This window comes from Pezoporus occidentalis, unplaced genomic scaffold, assembly GCF_034315485.1.
Source record: "Pezoporus occidentalis ecotype Australia unplaced genomic scaffold, CSIRO_AGI_Poc_V1 ctg4, whole genome shotgun sequence".
NCBI lineage: Eukaryota > Metazoa > Chordata > Aves > Psittaciformes > Psittacidae > Pezoporus > Pezoporus occidentalis.
In genome coordinates, this window is record NW_026915724.1 from 3,806,229 (window position 1) to 3,832,632 (window position 26,404).

The following is a 26,404-nucleotide window of genomic DNA, read 5'->3' on the forward strand; positions in this document are numbered from 1 at the left end:
GTGACATGAAAAAGTTAGGTTGCAGAGGTTTAATTTGAACAGACAGTAAAATAAAAGGAAAATATAGCTAATCCCAGGTGTAACAGTGTATCATACTGCATTACTATCTTGATTGTCCAATCAAGCTGTGAACCATGAATAAGATTCCATTGACTTCCGTTGCCCAGACTAATTTTACTCTCAGATGTATTCAGAGCTTAATCATTTTCTTTTGACACAACACATCCTTGCTTGCAGGGCTTATACCACCAGCCTTGATGCTGGTATTGCCAAACATTAAAAAGTAGAATGCTTATATGGAAAACAACGTCTCACACAAGCTGTGCTGCAAGTTTTCAAGTTTTTGTGGCGCATTTCATTAATGTCTCACTGTTAACTGAAGTCCTTTTTCTGATAGTCTTCAGGTTCTAGAAAAAACTTTTTATTTTTAATGAAGTTTTCAGTCTGTAATGATTACACAGAAAAACTTCAAAGTGAGGCTTGTTCTAACTAAACACAAAACCTCAAAAAAATCCCCAACCTTAAAAACAAAAATATTTTTAGAAATACAGTGTGTGTTTCTTAAAAAAGAGATTATGATTAAGTCAAATTCAAAACAGTCATTCTGAGCATTAGAGTTTGGCAATGTTGCAAATATCTCAATAGCAGAGTCAGTATTCTTTATGCAAACTTGATCCTTTATTACATCATTCAATTGGCTTCATGCTATATAATATGCTGCTCTCATGCTGTGTCAGTTAGTTTGTATCAGTTAACTAGGTGCTTATTATTTACTCACTACCATGATATCATTCGGGATACGAACACACCCAGTGGGGGTTGCCATACTTGTGGCATCCTTGTTTAGTTTTTCTGGTTCCTGTGCATTTCACTTTGAAAAACATTTATATCAATGGACCAAATGAAGCTCTGGTCTAAGCAAACATAAAGTAATTTTATAATAAAGAGAACAGCGGAATGGGACCTGTTTGCACAAAAGCATATTTTTTTCTAAAGTGTTTATTCTACAGCAAAAACAATATTAGTGATACTAATTAGGAGTGCCACAACCGTTGTCTTTTTAACCGCTTTAGTAACATTAACTACAGGAATTAAAAATTAAGCTAGTGCAATTTGGGATATATAAGCTGCAACTGTGAATAATATTTCACCACTTAGAAATACATTCCACCACATAGTGTTTCTTGCAATAGAGAATTTTAAATGTTAAACTTTTTTATGTAATAAAGGTCATTTTATTGGAGATATGATCTTCCTTATAATCACTGCTGCAGGGATTCATGAAACAACTCAAAAAGATCCATCTGCAAAACCAGTAGACACTAAACATGATGATGAAGATTGTACATACCTCAGACTGAAGATGTTCAAGCCATCTAAAGAAAAAGCCAGAATACGCTGCCATTTAAAGTAAATAATAGTAATTTTAAAACAAACATTTTAGCCTGTCAAAACAGCCACAGGACTCAGGAGACTCATATTACTGTTTAGTGTAGGAAATGCATTCAGTACGTTAACAGAAGTATCTTTTGTTAAGCAAAGTAAATGTCGGAAATGGCTTCCTATAATTTACTTGGCTTTATCTCTTTATTCTCTATGGGTGTTTCAGGCTGATTTTTTAGCCTATCTCCTTTCATGACCCTCAGAACTATTTGCCGTACTGCAATAGACTCCTTCAGGATGAGAATCATAGATTATCCCCTCTTAATTTATTGAAGTTTCACATTTGCTGCTACTTTTCAAGTCACTCTCTGCACTATGCTTAATTCCATGTTGTCAGTTGTCTGCAATGCAGCATTGTACCCAGATGTTTACTGTTGTGCCCCACTCATCTACCCTCTAATGCGTTTTCTCAAATGTCTCTCAAAGATTTTTTGTCTGCTTGCTTCCTTTCTTTCTCCCTATCTCCCTTGATCCTTTGCAGCTTTTGAGGCCTATCCCCTGTCTGTCTTCTTCCCCTTCCCCTTTACTCATTAGGCATTCCTAAATGGAAAGAGATCTTTGCAAACTTTAACTCCAAGGTTCCTCTAAATTTTCCTTACCACTGTGCCGTATAACTGGCTACACTCATGGTAATACCTAACCTACTTCAGAGTTACTTTTCTCAGGAATCATTCTTCCCATCTTACAATTACCTTAATTGTAACTATTTCAGTTATTCAGTTAGTATATTTTCATACTTTATTCTCTGAACTGATAAGACATATTTAATTTAAAATTGAGTGGTCAAGTTGCAATCATCTATAAAAACTGTAGGTTTGTTGCTTCTGCCTTTCATGATCATGTAAGTGAAGAATCACCTCTACTTCTAATACTTGTTCCCACTCATTAAAAAATAGCTAGCATCCACTAATTTCTTGGCATTTAAATTATGCATTAGCAGTCAAAAAAGGTAAAAATGTTGTAAGATTGGTCAAAATGAATGGCCATTTTAAATTTTATCTGTCCATGTCTAATAACACAGGAGACAACACACAATTCATTTGTTGAAAAATTAGATGAACTTTTAAGTAAAAATACTGCTATACTATATCTGAAAGACAAAATGGCATATTAATATAGAGAATGTTGAGCAGATGTGAACAATTTCTCAACGTAACTTTTAATTCCTCACATAGGAATTGACTGTTGCTAATGCTTGGCAATATTAGCCTGCCTCACAGTGTTCTGTCACAATGCAACATAAACCACAGTTTGGCACTATATTCCAGTGGTTTGCAATTCCACATTTATCATGAAGGCTGTGTTTGGTGTTGCTTCAGGTTTGCCTGTCGCATTCCATGCTGCTCCACGTCCATGAGGAGTATTCAGAAGTGAATAGGCTTGCCTCAGCAGGGGAATGAAAACTTACTTTTTAATAACATTCCATCATGCTCCATCTTGGATTTGTTTGAGAATATTTAAGAATTCCAAATGCTTCTTAAAATGACACAAGGGATATCATTTTAGCTTCAAACAAACGGCAAAATACAAGAAAAGTTGTATGACTGTTTAGAAATTTAGAGAAATATTATTTTGTTAACAGGGAATATTTATTACAGAACTAATTAAACTTAAGTACTATGATCCTAGATTGTAGACTATAGGTGTCCCCACTCATAGTAAAGTCACTGCTCTGTGAAATAGGCACCGATCTTTGCAAAAGTATTTTTGGGGCATAATAAGAAAGGAATAGAAAAGAATCAGCTATGACAGATATTTACTGCAGGATCTGTCTGTCTTCAGTCAGGAAAAGTAGCAATGCCAATGGACACAAAGAAGCACGGTGCTGAAGCTGCAAGTAACTGCTCATTTACAATGAGTGTATAACTCACTGTCATGCTACAGAATTCAAGTGTATTGTTAAAACTCCTTCAATTTGGATAAATCTGTGTAACCAGGTCAGTTAATTCGTTGCATCCATTTCTCACTGAAGTGCCAGTCAGTTTAAACAGCTCTAATCTTTCTTTGTAAATAAAATACAAACAGTAAACCTTTGAGATTTGTATCCGCTAGAAAGCTGGGAAAACCGCTCACTCTATCTGACTTGAATTGACCATCAAAAGAGAAGACCACAACCTGTAAAAACTACCTGGCCTATGACTTTTGGGAGCTACTCTTGCTCCTCAGAATTAAGGGAGTAAAAAAAAAGAAAAAGGAAAAGGAATATCTAAATGATAATTGACACTTAGCAATGTTTCCTTCAAGACCATAAGGAATACCAGCCCCCCTATCCACCCAGCAGAGATCTGTTCACCTACACAGCTTTTGGCTTTCCTTTTCTATTGAAGGGGAAATGCTAAAAAATACTTTTTCAACTTCAATCACTTGGATTTCTCACAGTCAAAGCCCAGACAAGATATAGTCCTGGTGGAATATGTAGGCAACTTTTTCTTGGCTTTGAAGAAAAAGACTTTGTACGCTGATACTGTAAGATATCCTTGCTGGCTTTTTTCCAGCAAGTTCGCCATACTGTTGTCACACATGTTAAATCTTATCAGCAAAATGGATTTTCACTCATCTGGATCAACTCATTTAGTAGCAGTCAAAGCCTGTCTCACATCAACTTACCCAGCATTTCTTGTTCCCCAAACTGTCTAGCAGCCCAGCAGACTGCCTAGGATCACATACTCAAACACGCCTACTTTCTGTAGCACATTTTGACTTTCAGATTACATTTCAATAGCCGCTCCACTTAATGCTTCCTCTGTGCCATCAACTGCTGGGTTCTGCTAACATGTTTTTAATAACAGCACAGTATTCCATATTCTGGAACAGAAACACCACAACAATACAATACAACTGAAAATCAAATGTTTTGTCAAGAGGCAATTTTGAGTTAAAAGGAAACGCTTACTGGCCTTTTCCTCTCAGCCTACTTGGGTGGCATCTTCCAGAGCCAAGTAGGGAGCCTGCTTTCCATTCAGGTAAAGAAATTCTCCTGCCTGCTTGAAAATTAATAGATTCTTTGCAGTCTGGGCACCCAAGTGCATGACAGGATTATGACACCCAACCACCCACATTGTCATAGAGTGGTTTTGTTCTTAAAATAAATCAAACACTAGGATGAGTTTTAAGGTGGAGAATGCTCTTGAAGCATGGTGCTTAAGTGAAAATGCACAAGGGGTACTTCACACACAGACACATATCCCACCAAAAGAAAGTAACAAAATACCATCAGATGTTAATTTCTTGGTCCTGACTAGTACAGATACTCCCAAAAAGAAATAACCAGTAATGATTCCTCTCCACTCAACTTCTGAGTATGTTCTCCAGCAAGGATAAGAATATATAGTTAGGATCTCACAGTCTGTAAGAATTTCCTGGGTGCTGGATCAGGGAGGGGGTAAGACAGCAAGGTTGTCCGATTTCTTCTCATGGCTTTTCTGCAAACTGACCTCTCAGAGCTACACATTGTCTCAAACACTGACAAATTGGTTTAAAGTTACATTCGCATCTAAATCTGCAGATTTCTTTTTGTTGCTAAAAGTGTTTAAAGATTTGCCCTTGTCAAAACCTGGGCTTCTAGGAAAGCAGAAACTCACTCTGAAAACTAGCCAGTCTTGCTCAAAGCCATAAAATTCTCGCTGATCTCAAGAACGTGAGGGTGCCCCCTCAGCCTTGTGATGTAGCTTCCCAACTATCTGTATTTTAAAATTAAAATATAGATGAGTCTTAGTCTCAGAAAGGGATGCAGCATGTGCGAAAGTGTAATATATTCAGGGCAGGAGGGAAGGTGCAAGAGCAGGCAAAACCTTCCCTTTCCCCCCTCTTTCCTCATTACTCTCACTTCATACAGCCTCTTCTCAAGAAGTGTTGAGGTTCCTGAAGGTAGGGAAGAGGAAAAGCTACCCCCAGCCTGGAAAAGAAACAGAAGAAATATTCTGGTCCTGGAAGTAGAACACTTACAGGGTTCCTATTATTCACAACCAAATTTAGCAGCAGGTACTATGCAGGCACCATTTCAAGATGCCTTCAAAGTTAATGGAACAATTGTCTTATCAAAAAGATTAAATTGTAACAAAATATGTCAGCTTTCTGTGAAGTTCTGCAACATTAGTTATTTCTTTGTACAAGTTACATAGTGTGACAGCTTTAAAATCAAGTTAAAAATAAAAAGATCATAAATGCCTGAATCATGATTCTGTATGATGGAAATAAAGGAAAAAATAATTATTGTTTTATGTTACCCAAAGCATTAACATAATTTCTTGGAAAATCAAAGACAGATTTTAAGAAGTGATTAATGTCAAAGCTCATTACTTAGAGAACAATTAATAATTTCCTTACATTAAATGAAATATTTAAATTAATGGTTATGGGAAATCTTCTCTTAACTAAACTGAAATGTTGCCATCTGTCTCTCATTCTCCCTATACTGTTTGTCAGTTGAAAATAATTAAAAATTATTAGACAATAGAATAATGCAGTGATAAGCTGCTGGTGTTTATGTTAATCTGCTCTAAGTCAGGAATGTACCTACTTATAATGCAGCACCTTCTTATAAATGTTCAGGCATCTGTTGTAACCTTCTTGGCACTTAAGGAGCAGCTTAAAGTAACAAAACAAATTTCTTTTTCATTTTCTAATTTCAGAAGGAAAACAATTCAGATTCTGTTCTGCCACTGGTTCTATAAAACAAACAGAAATGTTTGTACCATTGAATTGTACCATATTATAGAACGTGTGTGCACAGAGAAAGGAGAGGTGGGTGTCTCTGGTAAGTTGTCAGAGATCTGATTTCTGTAAAGAGGAAACAACTTTGCCATTCCGGGGATCACATGCACACAGTATAAACATGCATTCTCTCAATAAAGCACACTGGTAAATATATTCAGAGTTGCCACATAAGGTGTATTTAACTATCTGTTTATGTCGTGCCTTAAATACAGAGGGCAAGGCACAAAACTATATTTTACACCACCTATTTCCTTGTTTGATAGGATTCTGTTTTAATGCTAAGCAAGCCCTACTTGGACAACTGTCCTGGTGTACAAGACATGGGAGCATTTCAGTCACAGGGTCATCAGTAGGCAGTATCACTTTAACACATAAACAAATACTGGGGGCCTTGTATGTTCAATAAAAAAAGAAATTGAGACATCTTACAAGCCATTAGGTGAACTTCTGAACTGAAACCAACTCGAAGGTATAATATGACTCATTTTCTTGGCCACAGATCCAGGCAGATACTAAATTCTTTGCAAAAAGAAAATCTTGATTTTGGAAGTGACATCAAACCTGCTGGTAAAGCTGTGGTCATTTCTGGACATTACAAAGCAGAAGCTTCTGGAGAGGAGAATATTAGCTCTTACAGCTTGAGGCTAAGTGTGAAGAATCTGCAATAGGATCTGCAATATCCAACTTCCTCTGAGGACCAGAAAAGGCGAAACCTTACTACACATGCATGCACACATAGAGGCCAACTCCAGGGATGAAATCTAAATGGTAACCTCCAGAAAGAAATAAATGAGCTTCTGTGTGTGAATTAGAGTTAGCTCTAAGTTCACATGGCAGCATATGTTATCTGTGAGAAAAGCACAAAAGGGAGTTGTAATTTACTTGAGTTTGTCTGACTTCAGCTTTGGATTCACTCTTCTGTCTTGGGACTTCCTTGTTTTACTATACTTAAAATGGCTATTTACATTTGTGTGTGTGTGTGCTTGTAGACGAATGTGCTTCATTAAATTTACAGGTATAGTGTGCTTTTCAGTTTTTGTTCTTTATACAGACTCTGGTCATTAGAGGTAATAATAGTAAACCACTCCCTCTGAAATTGTGCTACAGGACGTTATTACAAAGCCAGTAACTGTTCTGTTATTTATAGTCTCTGATTTATTGCTTTTTGTGTAAGCAACCATCAACTAACTGTACTCTTAAATCTTGCTCTTTTGCTGAGATGTTTAGACTACCATTTTTATTGTCGCATGCTTTTATTCATCAATTCATTCCACAAGGACTGTTTAGGTGATTTGTTTCCAGCCTATGTTCACTGACAGCTGGGACACTGAGAACTGGATTTATAGGAAATAATTCATGAGTTGGTCTTATGACTGAGAGTCCTATAAATGAAATTTTGATAGGACATACTGTTAATGCTGCTACACAAAGGAGTAGTTTTACCTGTGATCTGAGTCTCGGAACTACATGTTCATACTGTCTGCCACACTTGTCACAACAATTTTTACTTCCAGCTTTTCCTTCCTCCTTTGGACAAGACTGCCTAATCTGGGAATCCTTCCATAATTCTAAAGCAGACCATTTCCCAAAAGAAAATGAGCAAATACAACTGGAAGGCACCAAACTGAGCCACAAATTCTTCTTTCATTCTCAAACAGGCTACGGAAAAAAAAAGAGTTGGTCACTGCTCTCATACCATGCTCTGAGTGCCTGTATGAAAAGTATGAAGTATTATGGGTTTTTTCTTTTCAAAAAGAAACAGTTTCCATATCCAGTGAGATGGCACCCTTAGTAATTTTCCATGTGATACTGGCTGATTAAAAACAGACATAAATTATTCCTCCCATAGTCTGCAATAGAGGAAAAACAAACTTAGTAATAAAATATGAGGAAATCCTCCTATTTCACCTTAAATGTCAGCCAATGCTTTGTTCCCCTGTCATGACTTTAAAGGTCAATTATAGAAAAAATCTCCTGGAGAAACTGTAAGCGTTGAGGCTTTTCTACCAAGAAAATGATACCAGGAACTACTAACATTCATGTTTATGAATTTCTGCTGAATTGCTCATTCACTAGTTAACTTCCAGAGTCAGCATGGAAGCCTCGTTTAAGTGTAATCTAAAACCTATTTGTGGACTGAAAAATGTCAATACAAAGGTTAATTCCTTATAGAAGCTTCTTTTAGAAGTGGAAATAAAAGTATTATAGCCTATAAGCTGAACTAAAGCCTTTGTCTTATTTATAATTTCTGTGAACTGTTTTCCCACTAGCTAATCCTTTGGATCACTTGGGAATGTCAATAGTTTTTTGTTCCAGTTCAATTCAACAAGATTGTCAATATAATTTTTTCCTTTCTGCACAGAATGTATCAGACTACAGCATTGTTCTCACTTACTGGTGCAGGAGTAAACTCAGCAAGCAGCTGTACCATAAAAACAAATTAGTAAAGTTAGTAAATGACATACTTCAGAGGCAGTTTTCAAAAACACTTCAGAAGAGCGTAAACAGTCAGGAGATGCATTGTCAGCACTGGAACTGTTGGCTGGGGTGGTGTGGCACCAAATGCCTAAAAAAAATGATGCCTATAAATAAAGGCTTGATTCTTCCTTTTTTAATAGTTTCTTATTCTTTCCTTGCCTGTGTCTTCGGAACACTGAAAGAATGTCTAATTAATTGTTTGAGGGTTTTTTTTTTGTTTAAGCCAGTCATCATCCAAGCATGCCCAGCCAAAATCTAAGGTAGCCTAAAGTAGTACTTATATAAGTAAATTTTCTGGAGGGCCATTAAATGCAAACCAACAAGTTATAAACAAAGTTATGACACTTCATAACTTTGTGGAGAAGCACTGACAGAAATTGGTGGAACAGAACAATTCAGATTACTGACAATCATACACAGGTCAGAAACAGGGACAGAGAGCAACAGGCATTTGGATTGGAGAAAGAATTATGGAAGCACTGGACTATTCTGCAGTATCCATCCTTGTATGTTCTATATGTACTTATATTTCCTCTATATTCTTCATATATCTTAAGTACAAAATAGAAGTGCACAATATATTTATTTATTTCAGAAAACATCCACACTGATGTCTTTGAAGATAAAATCAAATAAAGACATATGAAGCTACATAACAAAAAGGCCAAATCTGATGTATCTTTCCACTAAAAGGAATAATTTTAAATATCCGTTTTCAAATACATAGAACTATATTATGATGATAGTCCCTCTAATACAAGGATTTCCTGAAGAAACTTGAAGGTGGCTAAATAGAATGAACAAGCCTGGGGAGATTAGTGAAGGTCTACATGCATATCTACTTAATTTCTGCAACTAAGTTATGAAGTAACTTGCCTATAAGAATTATTTTTCCTAAATCCTCCTAACTAGCGGCTGAGTTATACCATAACACATAAGATTTCATATATATTCAGTTCAACCCATAGTTTTGGGTCTTCATTGTATATTCTGTATCAAGCCTGGTATATCTTCCAGCAGCACATAGTGGGTAACTTTACCCTCTTTGTCTAGCTATATATTCATTTCTAACTCAAGTAAATTCTTAAAAATCATGTCTGTGGAAATTTTGGCTAGTCTCTAACAGCCACCACAGACCTTGTGATACAATCAAAACTGAATTGCATTAATAACTTTAAAGCAAACATAATTTTCATTGTAGCGTTAGCACTAGGCATTGTCCACTCATTTTCACCCATTTTCATTGTTCACTCATTTTCACTTGCTTAGAATCATGGCAGAACAAGGATTACATTTCCTGTAGCCACATAATAGCCATGTTTTATATATTGGTGTCTTTTATATTCTGCCATTTGTCCCCAAAATAAGAATTCCTTTCTTTCCTTCCATAACATTTCTTAGTCAACCACAGCACTACAGTGAGGATGGAAGCTCTTCAGCAAGCTTTCATGCTGAAGGTATGATAGTAGGACTATCCTGATGAAAGCCATACATACACCATCTCAGCGTTACTGCACTCATTTCCAGTGGATGGTATACTGTTTTACATTCATCTCCTCATTGATGTGAAAGTATTGCAGAAATTCCCTTTGTAGACCTCACTGGAATGTAAGTAATGGTATTACTTCTTATCATCTGATAGAGAACATTTGATTTCAGAGCTAAAACCAGAGAATGCTTTTCAAGAGCATGTTGGCGTTGCAAGTTAAACCTTCCTCAGAAAGAGCAAACTGTGAGGACCATGGACAGATCTTGCTCATTTCATGTGCTTCCATGAGCTCTGAGTTAAAAAGCTGTTTATAGCTGAGACATGAAGTCCTCCTGTATTAAGAGAACCTGGGCACAAAAATGAGAGAATTTTGTAACCTACCAGGGTTCTGCATGTGCACATAATTAAAAAAAAACACCTGACAGGGGTCTTACAGCTCTATGGTTCCCTTCTCTCAGGCAAAATGAAAGATATTAGTAGTTCAACAAGTCAAACATTCTTTCAGTTAACACTACCTTTGTTTAGATTTTATCTGCACAAGAAAGCAGCTGGTCATGATAACTTTTGCCAGTGATTTTTTTTACTGTATAGATCCCCAAATATTAAACAGTGGTTTTCAAGTTTTAGCAAAGCCCATGTAGTAGTGGAAGAAATGAGAGCAGTGTCTCCAGCTGGCATTCACTTTGGAAAAAAGAATAGGATTTTTTTTTCCATGAAGGAAAATTATGCACGTTCTCAAGGAAATTAAAAAAGTTTTCCAGAAACTATGGATACTAATATATCTCAGAACTTCCCATAACTCTCAAAAAGATGCTGAAATTACCTCAGAATTACCTTAGAAGGCATTGCAGTAGGTGGCTGTATTATGTACTGTAGAGGAGATACCTAAAAAGCAGATGTCACAATACAGAAAAGTGTGAAAGAGATAAAACAGCAGCACAACTATACTAAACAAAGTGCATTCTTTCCCGGTGCTTTCACTGAAGCAACTCCTTTGCCTTGATAAAAAACAGACTTTTATTCTAGAAGAGACATAAGTATAACATAAACAAATGACTGCAATCTCCTATTCAGCTGGTCTCATATGTCATAAGATTTTCAGGTTTTCTTCTTTAAGCAGATTGAAAGACAGCTTTGGCATGTCTACATGCCTAATACACCATATTCCCTTATGGTCCAAGATAGCCTGACCTACAGTACTCTATTAATTATGGAGCACTCATTTTACATGTAAATCTGCACTAGAATGGCTGTAAAGAGAACTGGAAGAAGTATCCTACTACGGTCCCCTTTTCTACAAAATGACATCATCATCCAACCTGGTCTGGCTCCCACATAATTAGAGTTTTCACAGCCCAAGCCAGGAGAGCAAGGCGATGGCATTTTTAATGCTTGCAGTTTGCTAGTTTATGAGTTAAGGTAGGTGGCCAGGTGCTATTTCGCAGACTCATCTGTCAGTCTAGTGCTGTATTTGCAATACTGTGAGACTCAGTGAAAATGTTGTGAGCACTTCTTTATGCTGGGAATATAAATGTTTTTTTTTTCTGGAAAAAGCTGCTGCCTAGTGTAACAGGAAGTGATCTAATATTTCATGTAACAGCCTTATTATTGCTAAAAGGTCTGAATTTAGCTTGGGTAGTCAGCATCTCCTGACATTCTCTCTTTCATTGGTAGTACTTGACAGTGTAGTAGAAAATAAGAGAAAAGGAATAATAACTCGCTTCAATCACATCTCATTATAGTAAAAGACAAGTTGGCAATGGAGTAGCAAAGCTCTTTGAATAATAGGGCAAGAACTGAGGAGAGATTTGGCATGAAGATCTTCTATTCTGAAGATCTAGGATCAAATGCCACTTTATAGCCACATAATCCCTGCTTATATATGATGACAGACACCAAGATGGAGAGCCAAATCACAAACATCATACTGTGGAGAAGTTAGAATCATATTCTTAACACATGAAGATATAAAAAATACCCAAAACAAAAAAGAAAAACAGTAATCTTTCTATCTTCTATACTCATGCAAAGGCAAAGTGCTATCCTCAGAAGCTACATGGTCACTTAGGCGGGATGTAGGCTACAGTGTCACAAAAAAAATATCTGGAAAAAGTAACCCCAATAAGAAAAAATGTCAGTAAACACTTTGCTTTTGTCATAGAATCATACAACCATAGAATGGTTTGGGTTGGAAGGGACCTTGGAGATTTCCAACCCCCCGACCATAGGCAGGGACGCATTTCAGTACACCAGGTTGCTCAAAGCCCCATCCAACGTGGCATTGAACACTTCCAGAAAGGTCTCCTGGTTTAAATTTTCGAATTCAAGATCAACAAGAGCAGCGTGTGGTTTGTTGTTTCTTTTTACTATATTGAACAAGAATGTGCCTCTTTCCCAGCTGAGGTCCCCTGTAATCCAAAGAGGCAGCTTCATTCCTGGGGGAATCTCATCCACATTCCTCAACTTCCAGGTACTGAGACAAGTATACCTTTCATGTTTTCCTTTTAAATGCTCCCACCACTTAAGCTATTAGACAAACCGTGTGCAAAAGCCTGTTTTTTTCACCACCTCTCTCAACTGTGTTTTGGAGACTTAACCAAATGCCAGCCTACCAAGAGTGGGGCTCTGTCCCAGACAGTGACTCGATGGAATCGTATGATTTGCAAGATTTAATGACAAAGGAGTTTAACTGTGTTCACATGTTCATAAAGGCACTTCATGCAAGCTCGCTTGAGGTAGCTTGTTAATGAGTAATCAAATCCTTTCCAGTGTTGTGAATTGTTCTTTGAAGATAATTCATTTTTCCTTGAGAAGATGCATGCTGTTTAGGAACCTAACACAAACTCTCTGAACTACTTCACTGGGACCTGTCGCACTTCTTTTGTTGTTGCTATTATTATGTTTGAGATACCACCACAATTTGTTCAGATCTTGTCCAAATAAAAGCCAAGCCATATCCAAAAGGCAGCAATGAACAGAACGCAAATGAAATAGCAAGTGAGACATTCACCACTGATGGGCTTAAATGTGCTCACCTCTGTTTAGTCGTGATTGCCTAGCCCATCCCAAGGAAAAGTGATGGAATATGAAACATATATATACATATATGAGATCTCCTATGAAATCAGGCATTAAAACTGTCCACAATAACAATTCTTGTGCACTATTCAGCTCACTGTGGTACAGAAGACCTTATGGGAATTAGGTAGAATTATGAGATACATAACAAACTTTTAGATAAATAACTTTATGTAGGGAGAAACACTAGGTATAACCTCTGGCTTTAAATGAAGAGGAAAGGCACTACATTTTTAAGAAAACCATTTGTCCAAGAAATAATGTATGCAGAAAGCAAGTGGCAAAAAGCTGTTCAGACAAAATACAAACTTTCATTCTCTGTGAATTGTAGCCCCCAGTTTCTTTACATTTTTCATGAGTGTGATCAAAATTTACTACAATCACCACTAGGTAACAGTTGTGTCTACCTAAAGCAAGCAGAATAATTCTCTTTTTCATCAACTCTGAAGTAAACAATGTTATTACAAGTGGGAACCGAGATTTGCCACCTCAAGAGTACCTCAAATTATATTTTTCCGCACAGAAGAACCTCCATCTTCTTAATTGCTATATAATATACACTTTAGAGAAAAGTCTAGGTTTCCAATCACAGCGCTTTGGATATTGTGGAGAAATAGTCAGCTCAGAAGAAAATGTCACCTTTTGGCTTTGTAATCTTCAGTTGTGGAATGGACAGAAAATACCTACGTGGTCAAAGTCAGGCAAAGATTTCTGAGCTGGCCTTACAGGTAACAAGAAGGTTATTTGGAGATGCAATTACTCTTGGCACACTGTGTCAGTAGATACATCAGTATTCACTAAGCTTCTCTAGACATTACAGGACTTCATTGCTATATTATTGCCAAATTTTTACTGGTGAAGACCTGGTAACCTGGCAATCAAAAACAAAAATCTAGACAGAAAACAGGTATAATTTTCTGGCAGACTCTAACCATGTAACCAGCAATAAATGGATCCCATATGGTCTTCATCAGCAGAAAATATGCCATTTGCTTTACTTGGCTGCATTTTGATGCCTTGTTTTAGGTGGAGAGATATGAAGAATCTTGACAGCCTGACAGGAACCTCCTGAGGTTCCATAACAGTATAAGCATTACCAGAAGATTGTTTTCCTTCTCCGTTCAGCAGCTGAGAGACTACATTTGCAGTGCTGTGTCCAGTTCTGAGCTCTTGACACAAGACTGGAGCGTGTCCAGTGGAAGGCCACCAGATAGTTAGGCACCTGCAGAATACAGCATACAGGGAGAGTCTTAAAAAGAGAAGGCTAAGGTCTTCCGGGTCTTCAGTAACCTAATAGGCATTTGTAGAAAAAAACAGAGCCGTACACTTCCTCTAGATACCCAGTGATAGGACAAAAGGTCACAGGCACAAGATGCTGCAATAAAAATCCTGAATCAGTATCAGGGAAAGAAAATTTAAACCATGAGAGTACCCCATGATTACAACAGGGTTCCCAAGATGCCCAGAGAGATGGTGGAATTTCCAGCCTTGGAGATATTGAAGGCTGAACCAGACATGACTGTCAGCAAACTGGAATAAGCTATCACTGTTTAGAGCTGATGGTTTGGTCAGAAGACTTAAGAGGTGCTCTTCCAGCCTTTTATATACCAGGAATCTATGACATTCTACTGATTTCAGTCAGTCTGATGCAATTATGTAATGACTAAACAATGTACTTACAAGATTGCAGGGTCAGAACAATTTAATGAAACAGAAACAGAAGGAAGATGCAAAAGACCAGAAGTGGTTTAGTGAGTTGTGCTGGTGATGGTGGTGCTAGGAAAAACTGGCACTAAATAGTTGCTAGTTGTAAGAGTTTAGAAATTTTCCCAATCTTGTTCTAAAGCTCCATTTGAAATACATGTAAGGTAGCACTGAAAAATAAGTGAACCAAAACATAAACCCCAATGTTTCATATCACCTGACAGATACTCATTGAATTTAAATATCAACCATCAAGTAGTTCACTGCTGTACTTCTGTTATATCAAAGGAAGCTTACTAATACACAGCAACTGTTTTCAGAGAATTCTCTGCCCCTTCATGTGCTCAAATTGCTCATGAGCTGCTTACAATCCTGAGGATTTTTTTCTTCATTATTCAAAATTATTCATTGCAAAATTTCAGCAAACAAGCAGTGGTCTGTAGTTTGTGAATGAGCTGTTTGTTGCCAGTATGCAGTATGGACTTCATCCAAAACCTATTGAAGTTGATGGAAAATCTCCCACTGACTTCAAATAGGCTTTGGATTGGCCCTGATTGAGTGGTAGTATTCGCTTTGGAATTGTAGGTCACATGGTATTTTCCTCCAATATTCAGTGTTTCTGCCAACTTGCTGGACAATAAAGAGCATTTGTCTGAATTTTGACACAAAGAAAATACAGAGCAGCCATGAATACAGCCAGAATTTTTTCTTTTCTTTTTTTTTTTTTTAAATAATAGCTCAGCTATTCATGGAAAAGAAAATGGTAATATCTGCTCAGGTATAGTTCTTTTGGATTCACATGAAGGAGAGTTTCATGTGATTAGAGGATTAATGTTGACAGAAAAGCATACTCACAGTATGTTTGTGCAGAATACTCATGTGTGTGTTCCCTCCCTCCCTGCTTGAAAAATGTTTATGTACCAACATTGTGAATTATAGAGCTTATTTTGATAAAGATCAAAAAAATGGAGGATTTTTTTTTTTCATTTTGTGCAATAAACAGAAGTCTTTCTGACTCTGTAGGTAAAAAGATTTGGAATATCTTTTCAGATTACTAAACCTGAACATGCTATACAAATAAACTAGATGGCTAGTAAACCTAGGACACACCAAACACAGGCTTCAATTCCTTAAATCTGCAAGTATTATATGCTTTATTTCTCTTTTAATATTTGCATAAGAAACCTGCTGCTTATGTATTCAACTCAGTAAATCACACAATAGACCATGTCTTTTTCTCTTTTTCCTGATGACCAAACACAGAGCTTAAGTCCAACTGCACATCAGGTACATTTACAAGAAGAATAAAAGAAATTAAGACTTCATATCAACTAAAATATCATGTTTTGCTTATACCGAAAAGCAATGCTTATATAACTTACTATAAAATATACTACATAATTTGCAATAGCTGGTGTGGGAAGAACTTTCTTGAAGGGATGCTTTGGAACTGGACTTCCTTATGAAGAATTTAGGCCCAAATTCAAAAAAGGCAGACACCTGAAACTGGTAGCAGGCAACAGTTATATGCCTAAAGTATCATACTGAAATTATGCTGAAATTAATTAATAACCTCTGGTGTGCCTAAAGGCTGTAGGAAGAAGAGGTTTTGACATAAAGATTCTTAACTGCCTCTGCTTTTGCTTCAGTGTGTGCTTCAGCAATTTTCATCCTGGAGGGCAAAGCAGCTGGGTTTCTTTCTCCCTTGAAATCTTGATATGGTGTTCTTCCTCTTGCCTACCTAATGCAACTGTTCCATTAGAGTTTACGTCTTGTATAATTAACAGCTGCCTACAAGTGTTTATTCCTACCTCTTCGTTCGCATGAACACTAGCAGCAAGCCGGTTCTGCAAAATTATCTGGCTGAAAACTTGAACAGTCTTTAAGATTTGGCTGGATCGATTTCCAGATTGAGATCACATAGTCACTTATATGAGGACCAGTTCAGGCATGAAAGGAGGGGCAGCATGCATCTCCCAGTGGGACTCAGAGTAGGATGCCAAGGAGGTTGAAACCACAGCATCAGCAGATTAAAGCAGTCTGTGCTGCTAAGAAAGTGCAGGTAAAAGTAGAGAGCAGGGTTTTCATTGTGCAATTATCAAGATAAGGTTCATGTGCATTAAAAAAAAAAACCATAAAAGTAAAACCAGTCATAAGAGTAGGCAATGGCACCAGTGGAAGTGTGGCTTCCTCAGCACAAAGTAGTTCAGATGTACAGGTCTCATTCAAGAGAGTACATTTGGCTGGAGACTGCCACGGTGGGTGTGCGGTGTGGAAGCCATTTTCTCTTTGTGAGTTGAAAACAAGTCCCAGAGGACCACAGCATTCTTGTCCTAGTGAAACCCTCCTGTGCAAGAATTTTCAGTTCTGCATGTGCAAGTAAACTGACCTGTACCAAGGAGCATTCCCAGGCACTAGTGCTGGAGTGTCTAAACTGTTGCACTGTCAGAGCACTCCCTGGGATGGTTTTAGCACCAGCCAATTTGCTATTTGCTCCCCTCCAAACAGATGCTGGACATGGTTTGGGAGTTATGTGAGCCAGGAACAATTCCCACAAGGCAGTTTGGATGTGGCTACCCTGTTTTGGAGGGTACAACCATTTAGTAGTATGAATATGGGCCATTATTGTGCCATTTGGCCTCTGTGACAGCGAATGGCTCTGGTCACATCTAATTTCCTAGAATAGATGCTGCTTGTGGCTCTTATTTCTGCTCCATGAAATGTTTGTGCATTTTATTCAATGGTTGTTTGTTGCAAAATAAATATTAAGAAATCCCTGAGGTGGGGATCAGAACTAAAGTCTTCACACCATCAGTCAAGTGCCAAATCAAAAATCAAAATTTTCTCTCTTTTCAGGCTATGTGAATCTTATGTTTCTTTCTGTATAGCGAAAGATAAAGAAAATAACCCCCAACTAAGGAGATAAGATATTTTATAAGGAAATATGGGTTTGAATTTATTGTCTGCAACTGGTTTTCAGTGAACAATCTTGCAAACTGTTATCAGGTTAAAATCTGCTAGCTCAGGAGTTGACCTTTCTTCAAATAAACAGGCTTAGAAAGGATCCAGGGAGTTGAGCAAGTGCCCCCTTCCAGCATGGCCCTGAGTGCTTCCATCTGCCAATTGGAAACTAGAGCTGACAGGACCAAAGAGTGGAGGCCAGGAATCAGGTAGACCCAAGGTGGGAAGGGAAGGTTCCACCACACTTTCAGAACAGCCTCTTTGCCTTCAACTACTTCTATGCCTACTCTGAAACTGTACCCTGAGAGGAGATTCCCAGAGAAGGATTCCAGTTGTTGGTGTGGCTGCCACACCATGTACCTAAACTTTTGATGTGTACCATGCAGCTGCACTGCACCAGTATTTCTCTCTACAGAGTTGACCTTGAGTTTCTGGAGTGACTTCATCTCAGTTAGCTGTTCTGTCAGCTCCATGAATCTCCCAGCATGATCAGACAAATACCTAATACATTCTATCCATTCTAAATTAATAAAATAATATACATTTCTCCATTTTTCTAGAGTACATTTTCATGCTTTACTGATATTTGTTAAAACTAAGGTCCTTTCAGGTATTTATTTATACAGCATCTTACCTACCAGATGTTTTCTGTTGAGTCACTAGGGATGCATTTATCTTCATGTGCTTCTAAACTTCTCTTATGATTCATACTGCATTTCAATCCAGCCCATTTTTTTCCTGAAATATAAACATCCCCTTAGGTGCCCCAGTTCATGTAATTTCAATATAACCATATAAATTGCAATAAACCATGTGCCATAGAATTATAGAATAAATAGCACATTTTAGAGGTGCCAAAAAAAATTAAATTCTATTTTAAAAAGATCTAAAAGAAAAGCAAACATTTTCCAGGTTTGATAATTGGTCAATTTTTCATTAGCATTTTTCAAGCTAGGAATGTTTCAATCTGCAGATGTCGTTTTCAAAAGAGAGAGAGAAAAAAATAAAGGCAGGCAGAAAGGAGTAAAGAAGGAAAAGAAGAAGAGAATTAAAAAGAGAAAAGAAAGAAAAGAAAGAAGGAACAAAGGAATCATAAAATCAACTAGGTTGGAAAAGACCAATTGTTACATCAGGACTGCCAAGTCTACCATTAAACCATGTCACTAAGGGCTTTTTGAACACTTCCAGGGATGGTGATACCACCACTTCCCTGAGCAGCCTGTTCCAATGCCTGATCACCCTCTAGATGAAGAAATTTTCTTTAATATCTATCTAAACCTCCACTGGTGCAGCTTCAGGTCAATGTAACAACTGTCCTATCACTTGTTACCTGGGATAAGAAACAAACCTCACTTTACTACCTCCTTTCAGATAGCTGTAAAGGGAAATAAAGTCCCCCCTTAGTCTCCTCTTCTTCAGACTAAACAACCCCAGCTCCCTCAGCTACTCCTCATAAGACTTGTTCTCCACACCCTTCACCAGCATTTTTGCCCTTTTCTGGACCCCCTCCAGCACCTCCATGTCTCTGTTGTAGTGAATGGCCCAAAGCTGAACACAGTATTTGAGGTTCAAGGTGTGGCCTCACCAAGGCCAAGTACAGGGGGACAATCACTTCCCTGGCCCTGCTGGCCACACTGTCTCTGACACAGGCCAGGGTGCCATTGGCCTTCTTGGCTGCCTGGGCACACTGGTGGCTCACGTTCAGCTGGCTATCAATCAGCAGCAATCAGCTGGTCGTCAAGAAGCAAGCCAGCGAACGAGCGAGGTAGCAGTGACACCCAGTAACATGGAATGTTTGTGTCTCTCCACTTTCTCCTCCATTTGAGTGGCCTTTCCAAGATGATGATGCACTTACCTTTCCAAGATAATGATGCACTTAGAAAGGCTGCCTTTCCCTGTTTCAGGTTGGAGGCAGATGCACTCTTCAGGAGGGTTCGGGTATGATTAAATGCTAAACCCACAGTATTCCCAGCTTTCCAGATGGAAGCAGGCTGTTCCTGTTGCCACCTGGCAAGAAGAACTGCTTGTCCCTGCCCATGGTCTGAGCAAGAGATGACAGCAAAGGCAGCTTGAAGGAGCTGGGGTGGAAGGAGAAGGTAGGAGTTGAAGAAGGCTACCTGGTTAGCCAAAGATTTCGTAATGACTTGAAGTGCTGTTACTTAGCAGTGTAATCTTCTGATTACTCAGGACTATAAAAAAAGATATGTCACATTCATTTGCCTTTCTGTGAATAGGCAACACGTTAAAATCCATCCCAACCAAATCCTAGAAAGTGAGAAAAGCAAGGTCTCTCCCTAAAGAAAGCAGTAAATCCTATCTGTTAACAGTAAAGGGAGCAAAACTGATGGGCCTGTATTGCTCATGGCGCTTGCACATCTGTATGCAGCCATTCTTCTGACTTTGAAAGACAACATACAAATAAAAGTTTTATTTTGGAATTCAAAAAGTCAATTATATGGCTGTGAGAAACCAAAACCAAGACTCAACCAATTGGAACACAAGGGACTCCAATGCTGAACAAAGCAGTGAAGATAAGTACATGGAATAATATCTAATAACACCTCTTCAACATTTCTACTGAGCTTTGTCTGAGAGAGACAGGCATGCAGTATTCCAACTACCTTTTTATAGATATTGCAAAATAAATTGACAAAACTTAGTACACCAATTCACGTTCCATTTAGACCTCCTAATTAACCACTTTCTAAATTAATGCTAGGGTAAGACACTTGACTGCTGGACAAGTCCTGATAAGTGAACTGGCACTAAAGGACTTTATTCAGATGTGTGAATTCAGATTGTTTATTCCCTTAAAGCTTCATTAAGGTCATGTAGAACCTATGGATAATACCAAATAAAATGCCCTAGATCTTAAGATCCATCTAATTTAAAATAACTTCTGAGAAGGCTATAACAGTTTAATTGTTATAGTCTCTGAGCAGAGGATCATGCAGAATAGAAGAATCAATGCCACAGCAATTGGTAAAGCTGTTGACAGAAGAAAGGTGTGGTGAGCAGATCTGATGACCTGACCACTCACGTAAACAATTTCTGGTGCAGACTTGTTTGTCAGCCACACTTATCTTTAATAACCTCTTATTGTTCATGTTGTCTACAGATATATCTAATTGGTGTGAGCTATTAATTTAACAGCATGCAGGCCTCCAGCTCATTGGAACCATTGCTACCTGTCATCAGGAAGAAATGCAACTCTCAAAACACCTTGCAGGTCAACAGACTTGTAACAACCCACACTTCAGTTATTTGTTGCTTGCATGTCATCACATTAACTTGGTGCTTAACCTCTCACCCTCTTCAAGCAGACCTACACTCTGCTAGAGTGTCTCCGTTAGACATTACTCTAATGGGAAGATTTGCACCTTTGAAAACTGAAGAACAAATTGGCTGTTGAGAAGAACTAAAACTTCTTAGTTTGTTGGAATTAGATTAAGATGGAGGGATTGAGGATCTAGATACAGAAATGACACACTGAAAGTTTAGTGCCTCAATCCAGATCATTTCACAAACTATGGGTTAGCACAAAGAGTAAGGCTGTTTAAAGGGCTTTAAGAAATTACTGTATTAAAAAAGCAAATGACACCTCCCCCAAGAAAAAAATTTTGTAAACTTTGCAATAACTGTCTGAAGTCATAATTTCTTTGATAAAATAAGAGAGAAAAAAATAAGAAAGCTCTAATCATGGGGCTCTTTTACATGCGTTTACTTAAAGTGTTGTTTTGGACTATGTGAAATTTAGCAAAACTTTTTTATCAACTTTTCATGGTACTAATGGGCCTCATAAACATGCACGTTTTTTAGCGCAGCACTAACTCCTGAATAAAAAGTTCACAAGTGAAAGGCAGAAATACTGATATTTTTTACGTCTATCTGTTACTGTCTGAGTACCTCAGACATCAGTAACAGCTGGTAACTGCAGCCTCAGGGGTTTATGCAATAAATAGGCAAGAAAAATAGACTGTGTCATTCCTTGAAACTCTGACATCACACTTGACTCACAGCCAAAGGATTTTAGTGTTTGCCATTATTATTTTATTGACACATCAAAATCACCTCAATTTATAGTTGCACAACCCTGTATATTCACATTCAAGTTTTTAATACCCAGTGGAATTCTTCCGACTGACAACCTGTGGAGTGAATAAGAATGCTGCTTACTGCATCCTTTCTGCCCCATATATAGTGCTAGCAAGTAAAATGGGGAAAAGACTGATGCCTTCATTTTCATTGCAAGACACAAACCCCAGAAACATCTCCTTCTGACTTTTATACTCAAGTAGTGTCTCTTCTTTATTTAGAAATGTGGCACAATATACACATTCAGTAGAAAATCAGTCCCTTCTAGCGGTAGTTTTCCAGTGTGAAGTGCGTTATTTTACAGTCAAGACATTATTTGCTAGAAAGAACAAAGAATTAACAAAAGAAATAACAAAGGGACTAATATAGCCATAAATTGAGTTGGAAGAAATACAGAATTATACAGTTTTATTTTACAGCACTAGTTAAAAGTAAAACATCAAATGCTGCCAACTTCTCCCAGCTGCCTGCCAATGCGAACTGGTACCTCCACTCCTAAAAATTAAAATTCTGGAGAATTTTTTCCAGCAGTTTAATCAGTAAAATAAATTTTACATGCTGAGCATGACACCATATAGTATGGAATATTCCTTTGGTCAGTTAGGTTCAGCTGTCCCAGCCACGTCCACTCTCAGCTCCTTGTGCATCACCAGCCTACCTGCTGGTGGTATGGTGTGAGGAGCAGAAAAGGCCTTCGCTTCGTGTAAGCACTACTCAGCAGTAACTAAAATATCCCTGTGTTATCAACACTGGTTTCAGCACAGATCCAAAACCTAGCCCCAGACCAGCTACTATGAAGAAAATTAACTCTACCCCAGCCAAAACCAGCACATCTGGTAAACTGTATAAGTAGGGTATCCTTCTGACTTCCTTATCCAATATCCATTTCTAGTCCCATTCTGTTGAAACAGTTTAGAGACACCTCTCTGCTCACGCTCCAAGTTCTGCTTCCTTACAAGCATATCTAGCTGCTGCTCATCATTACTAATTCTACAAAAAGCCTCATTTCTACTTAGACCAGCTGGTGCAAACTTATTATATAGCAATTATTAATGGGCTCACTTCCAATTTCATTGTCCTTGTGTTAAAAGTAAATTTTATAAGCACACATACATTAACCCAGCAGGTACAATTTTGATCTTTATTAGGGTTAAAAGAGATCGCTGGAAAGAGAGGCTGGCACCAGCCAACTAACATACCATTCTGGCTACTTTGTTTTGACAGATCTCCCTGTGGGCATTTAACAATAAGTAAAGGTGTTCAAAATTATGCTTCTGGCAAGAAGAGTCAGAATTTCACCCAGAATTTAAAATGGAAAATTCATGTTATGAGCCAAAATCAGGCCCCTTTGATGGAACTGTTGGTTATAGATACATTAGATATACCTCACTGTACTGACATGTTATTCAGAGGACAACAGTACTGCAAGGCCACTTCCTTGAATTTTAGGATATTTGCATTTAGTTGCTCTGGTTGCTGCAATGATCAGCTATCAGTCAAACCATAACCTGGCCTGAATTAAAAGTTTCTACTTTGCTGGAACATAACAAAAAATTCCAAGTCCACAGAGCAGCTATGTGTAAAATGTAACAAGTGAGTAGCAAGATAAAAAACTCCTTGAAACTCAAGGATAATGATGAGCTAGAATCAAGGAATGAATTTTAGATTCACATCAAACCAGTTGAGAGACGCCTGTGCCAATGATACTAGCTTACAAAGGGACAATAGTATATAAGTAATTGATCTTCTATTTAAATGTGCTCTCAAAATATAAGTCATGGTATTTATGACGAAACTTTCTCTCCCACGTGTTTATCCAGTTGCCTATCTATCCATGTGTCAAATTAGGCTAGGTACTACACCACAAATGATCATATATGTATGAGTAGAGGTAGAAATGTTCTGCTGAAAAGGAGGTGAAAAGCAAATACTGTGCCTGGATTTGGAAAGTAACATGTCAACATGTAACTTGGGAAGGTAGCCATCCTTAATGAGCTGAACCTAATCTTTCTCAGTGTTCAAGCACTGAAAAATAGTTAGAACTTTCTTATCTCTATTGCACTGCAACTACATACCCCAGTCAGGATCCAGAATAATTTTGCTACCTGCTGTTAGTACTGCCACAGCACAGATACCCCCAGCTACTGATACCGTACAACTATTTCAATGAAGATGTAACAAATAAACATAATGAAAGTAGGGAAAGCAGGGAGCATAGAGAAGACTAGCAGTAATAAGCCTGTGTTAGCACACATGTATATAATAAATTCAACATTGTCCAAAGCCATACTGCCCAGACTAACTGGGTTCAGGGCTTAAACCATGACACTAGACACAAAACCTTGCTTTCTTGAAGGTATCAGGTCACAAGTTAGAGAGGTGATCTATACAAAGAAAGCTAGTTGGCAAAGATATGGTGAGGCTTTGAAGCTTGTGAAAAAAAAAAGAAGAAAAGAAAGGTTGAAGGCTGCATTAAAAATGAAGGATGTGATTCATTCAGGTAATTAGGAAGGCAAAAGCTGTGAAAACAAGACAGTTAAAATTTTCAATTGAGCTATCTGCCTATGGGGATGACTGAAGACAAGGATTTGAGGAAGCTAAAATGTCCAGGGAAGTTGTATAAAATGAGATCAACTTATGTGTGCGCAGATGAAAGAAGAGGGAGCTGCCATAACTGTGAAAAGAAACAGTAAGGTCCCGCCAGGGTAGTTAACAATGCAGGCAACACAAGGAAGGTCGACTTTGGAACACTGTGAGATTCTGCTTAGAAATGTGCATGAAGAAGAAATGGCTCCAATTAACTGCTCAGAGTGGCAAAACAAGGTAGCAAAATTCCTAATACCTACAGCAGCAACATAGACGTCGGCCTCAGCTGTTCCTAAGGTGAAGTTAAGATGCAAGCTACAAGCTTGAAAATTAAGTTAACTTGGTTGTTGAAAAGCAGTACAAAACAAGTGACTTGAGCAAGCTCAAATTTTAGGCTTCATTTTTCTCTTCCCTTGCATTTATTACCCTCTTTCAGCTTTGCTGAGGAAGATCAGCCATAATGAATATTTCCCAGTAGAAGAAATTTATACGCTTCCAACTGTAAAAGTATAGGGTGAATTCAATACCTAAATTTTATAGCTTTCCATATAACTGTTTTATTGTTGAAATATAACTAGCATTTTCAGTTAGCTAGCAATTCACTTAATTCTTAGTTTCCTTTCCTCCCAGAGGATGAAACACTGCAGGAAATGCATACTCTATTTTATTAGGATCCCTTAATTTGCATCTCTCTATGCAAGACATCGTTAGGGGTGGGTAAAAAGAAAAATTCTGCCTGTAAACTAAGTGATCCAAAATATCACCAGAGGACATGTTTTGGTCAGGTCAGTTACTAATTTACTGCATGACAGATTTCTAGACAAAGTCAAGCTGCCTTTCAGCACTTCTGCTTTATATTCCTGAGTAGAGCTGCAGCGCTTTTCCAGATGAGTGCTGGCACTGCCTGCTCTCTGCAGATAGTAATTCTCCATTTGCCACCAGTTTGAACATTCCCTTAAATGTGTCATGGGTGGTTATCTGGTCATCTCTTTAAATGTGTTGAAACAGGTCGGTGCTATAGCTTATTTTGAATGTTTATTACTACTGCAGGGGTAGCAGAAGATGCTTGTATTCTCAGCATCTGGCCCTGTGATTTCAATAAGGAAATGCAGACTTTTCTTCATGTTTAGGTGAGAGAAGTAATCAATACCAATCAGCAGAAGGACCAGCAGCAAGATCACCCAGGCTTGTCTGCTGGCAGGAACAGCACCAAATGTAACCCTAATACAGACTAAAGGGGGAGCTTAGGAAAGATTTTTTTTTCAGGTCTGTGGGTAATTCCAGCACCTCTGTGTTAAAAATTGTTCCTAACACAGTGATATCAAGGTCTGATTTATGCATTGTGCCTGACAGTGTACACAAATAACAGGATAAGCAATGAAGTTGACTTATTAAATTGAAATTCAGCAATGGGAACGTTCTCACATGGCCTGTTAGACTTTCCCATAAATCTTTGCCTGGTCTAGGGGACTTTGACAGGTTTAAAAGTCCAGGGGTATCTGAGACAAATGTTAAGTTAGCAAGAAATTGGCATTCGTATTATAGGAAAGCGCTCCCACATTGCCTCTTTTCCATCTAAAGGTATCAGAGTGTTTAAGAGGGCTTAAGAGAAGGATAGGGAGTATTATCACATTGTGGAGGCAGGGTACTGAGGCAAAGTCTCAAGACAGCAAAATAGGGACATAGGCTATACAGAACACCAGAGGCTCAGATCATAACTTTTCTGCTTTGCCTCTTAAGTATTGGCCTAAACAGTTGTTTGTTTGCTGCAAAATAGAATCATAGAATAGTTTGGGTTGGAAAGGACCTTAAGATCATCTAGTTCCAAGCCCCCTGCCATGGGCAGGGACACCT